Raw genomic sequence first — 6159 nt, forward strand, 5'->3', positions numbered from 1 at the left:
ATATATATATATATATATATATATATATATATATGTATATATGCACATTTCTGCTTGAGTCCTGTTATCTGCAGTCTACACAGTGACAGGCAGCCAGCGTTTCTGTGAAGGTTGCCAGTTATTCTCCTCGGTGCTTTTACCTCTGTGGAAGAAAACTGCTGCAGAAAGCTGAGCCTGGATTTGCTGCCTGTGCTCATGATTGAATGTCCTTATTACACAAGCTCAAGTGAAACAGACATCATGCTGAGTGAAAAACAACTCTTACAAAACAAAAAGTGTGAGATTTGAAAAGCTTTCTAGGTGGACATGAATGCTTTGGTGCACTACTAAAGAAAAACATAGTGAGAAGATACCACAAATGATTCATAAGTATCCTTTCATCAAATCTAATAAACTTCTTTTACCAGGAAAACACACTCACCAAGGAATATATAAAGTGCATGTCTAATGCATAATACCCCAATTTCTTTCTCACAGAGAGGAAAAATTATTTCTAATTTTACAATGACACCTTGAGATCATCACAAAGCCTTCATCCACTCCATCCCTCAAGAGGATGAGAGAGAGAGAAAAAAAACACGTTTGAGTCCAAGTGCCAGAAAAAATAGCACTCTTTCAGTCGCTCATCCAAAAACAAAGATGTTGCTCGATGTGCAGACGTACAGACAGTGCAGGGCCATTTCCACTGAATTGGCTGTTATCTAATTGACGCTGATTGAGAGTGAAGTTGGTCCAGGAAGAACGAACAGTGGTGCTGTCTGCAGATGCATTATCACAAGGAGCCAGATTGGAAAGTTTGTTCTTTAGGGGGAAAAGGAGAACAGTGGTATGTCTATTCTCTGGATATAACCATTGTATGTAGCATCACCGATTCTTCCTTTTACCCTTACATTTTTTTTTTAAAGATCTTTGGATCACCTTTACATCTTAATAACATTAACGTTATGAGGACACAAACATAATTTTGCTGCACAAAACACTGACAAGATTTTTTGTAAAAAAAAAAAAAGTACATTGTAAAGGGGCTTGGTAGATCTCTAAAGACCTATTTAAAAAATGTTTCGCTAATATCTTGAAAATTATAGTAGCACAAATTAACTTTTGTACTAACAGCCCTAATCCACTTCTGACACTGTTTTTGTTTGTGACCGTGCAAAAGTGACAATGTCTGTATTTTAGAAACAATATAGGTGAATAAATCAACTTACAGGGATTATTTCTTTCTGTTACTTCCTTTGTTTCATGTTACTTACTTTCAGTATTTTTTTAGGTTGGAAACCCATTGCAATGGACTGGGTCAGATTGATGTTTTATGGTTTTAAATCAGGGAAAGGATAGCAGCATAGCCCAAACTGAGTCACTAGTTTGGAGAATACAGTTATGGAGCCTAGGCGGAAGTTCAACTGAATAAACTGATTACTCGCCTTCATCCATCTACGACACAGCCAATCAGCTTTGAACCACACCTCTACGAAAGCCAATCAGCATCCAAAGTTCATCTTAAAAGGCCTCCGATCTGCAACTCGTCTGCTACTTAGTGCGCAGGCAGTGGTTGCGCTGTGTGACTTAAGTCAGATGACCCTGTTTCAACCCACCTTCAGCCCCTCCTCCACCATCGTAGCTAAAACTTCATCAGAGATCATTACTCTCAGACTGCATTCTGCATCTCAATTCAACCGGTCTGGCAGAAGGCCACCATTTTAAGCCTGGTTCTGCCCGAGGTTTCATCCCTATGGGGAGTTTTTCCTCTCCACTGTCGCTCCATGCTTGCTCATCATAGACAGGTTCTTTCAACCTGTGTTATCCAACTGGACTTCCATCTTCCAGGTCCCTGAGTGAAGCTCTACTATCAGCTCACACAATCTACTGGATCTCCCCATAAAGCTCAGCAGATCATCTCGCTAACCAGCAGTCTACAGACTGACCAACTTCATCTATCTCCACTCCACCACCAGTTTCAGGCCTGGGGGGAAACAGCCCTATTCTTTGCTCCTGTTCTATCCAAATGCATCGCTACGTTTCCTGGCGAGGTCTGAGCGCCAAAGACCAAGTAATTGTATCAATAAATTTTTTCAAATTGTCTTTTCTCTCTGTGAGTTTTTTCAGATTGAAATGAGTAAGTCAATTAATGTTTTTGTATTTATTTTCTTTGATTAGTTGATCTGTCCACAACCCCAGCTTTTACTTCCTACATAAAGTACTCAGCTCCTACAATGATCCTGAGCACCATTAGAGAGATATAGAACTGCAAATAAACTATTTTCATTTGCATTTGTTGATTAAAAGTGATTTGAAAACTACTAAAAACTTATTAACCAAGAGATTCAAAAGATAACATTTAACCTTTAAGCATATTAGGTTGTATTTTTACTGCAAGAACTAGAGTTAAGGAAAGAAAGTATGACCAGGAAAACAACCTTGGAAAAGATGTAGGTATACTTCAGAGGTCAACCTGAACCCTCAGGCCATATTCATGCAGAGAATATAAAACTTTACTTTCATGTTCTTCCAAAAATCTTTAAAGTGCATTATGCAAGTTTATACATTTTTGAGCATATTTTTTTTTTTTTTCTTTATCACGTTTAACCTTGGTAGCATTTTCAAAGTTACAGTATATTCTGTTGCAACAAAAAAGTTGTTGTTTGCATTTATATTCAGTAGACATTCTAAAGCCTGCACTCATTGTACCCCTCTGGTTGATGCACTCATGATTAATGTGAAAACGAGGTGTGTTGCATTTTTTAAGCAGGTTGACACCATGCTGGGAATGTTTGCGCTTTTGTAATTATGACAGGATACATGAGCAGTTAAGACAGAGGTGGTTCACAGCATGTCCAAATCAGAACCAATTAGGAAGAGTGTTTTCTTTGATTTTTAACCTACGTTCTCGGTCACAGCAGGTCAATTCTGTTTTTTTTTGCATTAGACAGTTAATGAGCTGTGCTCTGTGTGGGTCAAAAAGGAAGGATTTATTCATTCATTTTGAATTAAGCTGGGCATTACTGCTGTAAAACTTGGTGGCAATGACAAAAAAATTCCTCGCTGGTGTTTTGGAGCCTGGACCTGACTGTTCATCTCTAAATGGAGAGATGTGCTGTCATCCAAGGTACCAGCAAAACATTTTTTGGAATAGGCGTGTTAAAAATAGACACCACATACCGATGGCGAGTAAAAACCTACAACATATGAGCACATGTGATTTGTCACAGCTGCTACAGCAATTGGCTAAAATTTCGACAAAGGAGGCAGGTGCCACTTGAGGATTTACTAAATCAGCTTGAAAACTTTAACTGAATGTCCTTCCCTTTTGTGAACGCTTTGCTCAGGGGCCTTTCTAGGATAATGCTGAGTAGAATTCAAATTGAACTACACGTACCAATCTGGCATTTGCCAGGTTAGACAAGTTCAATTTTTTGCATGAGTTCATTCCCTTGCATTCCCCATAGTTTTAGTGCGATATGTTTTCTGTACATTATGCTTGGTTTTTAGTGTTTTTCCCCCCCGATTTGTAGGCATAATTTATTCCTCTTTCCATCTTCCATTCAGCCTGTGTTTACGCTTCGGGGCCACCGTAGAGTTGATTTAGCCAGTCCCAATCACGAGCCAGGAGACAGATTAAAATGAATCTGAAAATGAAAAGCAAGGCAGTTCTCAGACACAAAACTGTAATCAGGAACGGGGAAACACTTCAGGATCTCCAACTCTAGAGAAGAGAAGAACAGTAAGTTTGTTGGAAGGAAGATCAGATTTCACCTTCCTCAGGAACACAGTCCCCTTAAATACCCAGTAGCCAAATGAGCCCCAGGGGAATCAATTACCTGTCGAGGTACTTAGATCTGTATTCCTATGGTCCCACCTATTGTTTGTAACTAATCGCACCTCTTCAGTATTCAACTTTACTAGTTTCATTGTTCTTCTAGATGCACCTATTTAGTAGAGAGGATAAAGTTTCACAAATCGACTGCCAGTTTAGGGAAGGGGGCATTGGCGATAAGCTTTTTTTATTGAAATAAAAGATAGAGAAAAAAATGCTTTTCAAAGGTTTTTATGTGGCTTTTAAAAATTTAAATTTAGCCCTAGAAGGACTGTTTTGTGGTCCTACCTCCACCGCATAGACTTGCCAGCATTCGCCTTTTCTCCTTCACTCTGTCTGCCTGACAGGCTCCATTGATCCCCCGCTGTCAATATTCTACCTCCAGTAGTTAGAAGAATGGCCAGCTGTTCTGTTTCCCCAGCAGAATGATCTGCTGTCTCATCTTACCTCTATTGTCTGGTTGATTTATTCACCGGTTTGGGCACTCTTACCAAAACAAATATCATGGACGTAATTTTTGGGGGGACATGTCCTCTGCACTTTTTCAAACGTCCATTTTTGGTCCCCTGCACTTTTTTCTGTCCAAAACCAATGTTACGCTACAGTACACAGACATTCGTCCAGCATCTGGACCAAAACTGCAGATCAAACTGAAGCCCACTTCCCTGAGTTTAGACCGCTCAAAAGCTACTGATTGGCCCTCTGTCTTTTCTTGTGTGATTGGCTTTCACTTCTCAGGATTGACAGTGTCACTCCTGTTTACAAACATCTGTTGTGCCACTGAATCGTGCCTGTGATTGGCTGTCAAACATGCTGAAGTTAACTATATTAAAAAATAATAAGAGAACTTTATTGATCTCACATTGGAGAAATTTATCTCCACATGTAACCCGTTCCCCAGGCGGAGCAGTGGGCTGCCATTGTGTCGTCCGGGAGCAGTGTGGGGTTAGGGGTTGTGCTCAGGAACCCAAAATGGAGGCTGTGGGGATCGAACCGGGTACTTGCAACCTTCTCATAGCACAAGCGCACTGCTCTAACCACTAGGCCAACACTACTATTAGCGTCCCCCCTTCCAGTGGCGGCCGGCCCATAGGGGGCGCTGGGGCACCGCCCTCCCTGATAAGAAGAGAGAAACGTAAAATATATTTTTAGAAATTAACTCATAAATGTCAGTTTTACTCTCTAGACTGTGTACCTATAAGCAAAACAAATTATATAAACTACATTTCCCTATCTACTGTCATTAATTTGTGGATTTCCACAGACAGACTCCTACCGTCTCTGTTCTGGGGGCTGTGATCAGACAGCCCCACATTTGCAGAGAATCTGTCAATCATGTACTATTGCTAGGTGAATTTAATGGCCAATCAGCGTCTCAGAACTTTATGGTCTTGGGGCGCTGAAAATACTGCACTTTAACAGGCTTCTGAACCCAAGCGCAGGTGCAGACAATTAAAGGAAAGATGGCGAACGTAACGAGCGAGGGGCAGCTTCCACCAAATTCGGCAAGATCCTTATTTATCTACCCGTTTGCCAGAAGAACATCCATGTTGTAGGGTAGGAAAATTTCATCTCATGGTTATTGTGACTGTGACGAATCCACCTCGTCGCTTAAAACTTTGCGTGCCACACACACATTCCTGTTATACTGTGCTTGTGAGGACCAATTCACTCGCGCTGAGACCAGTAGCTCCATTAACTTAAAACACACAAGCTGTTCCTGGTTACCTGCTGGCGTATTGAGGGTGCACACTTAATATTTCAGTGAGGTTAGCCGTGTGTGTGGGTGTGTGGGGGGTGTGTGTGTGTACGTGTTTATGCTACGGGGACTTGTCATCTTCAGTCTGGCTGCGTCTTTGCTGGGTTCAAACCCAGTTTGGTGTAATTGAATAAGTCAATGAATCTGTGTAAAATAATTAAGTTGTAAAAATTATTTGTTTTTGTATATCAATTGTTTGTGGAGGTAATATATGGACAAAACTGATTTATGAGAAGAAATCAGAAATAAGAGAGCCTGAGGTGAGGGGCTTAAACTATTTAATGAGGGCTGTGGGAAGAAGAGCGACCATTTCTGTTTTCTATTTCTTTGTTACATTGCTGGTAACTGGAGGAAGGCTGAGGCCCAGAGTATCTTGTACATGTTTAGTTTCTTTTGCACCCTGTTTTGAGTTTTCGAGCACAATAAATCACCAACATCGGTAACCCGACTGAGCCTGGATTCTTGGAGGCCAAAGAACCCCGTCACAGTGACCCAAATCATCACTGTTACTGTTATTATATAGTAAATTAAATCATTACTGTTAAATTGTATGTATTGTGCAATTGTTTATTTGAATTCTTATTCC

Source organism: Cyprinodon variegatus, unplaced genomic scaffold (assembly GCF_000732505.1).
Source record: "Cyprinodon variegatus isolate N-32 unplaced genomic scaffold, C_variegatus-1.0 Scaffold860, whole genome shotgun sequence".
NCBI classification, from domain to species: Eukaryota; Metazoa; Chordata; class Actinopteri; order Cyprinodontiformes; family Cyprinodontidae; genus Cyprinodon; species Cyprinodon variegatus.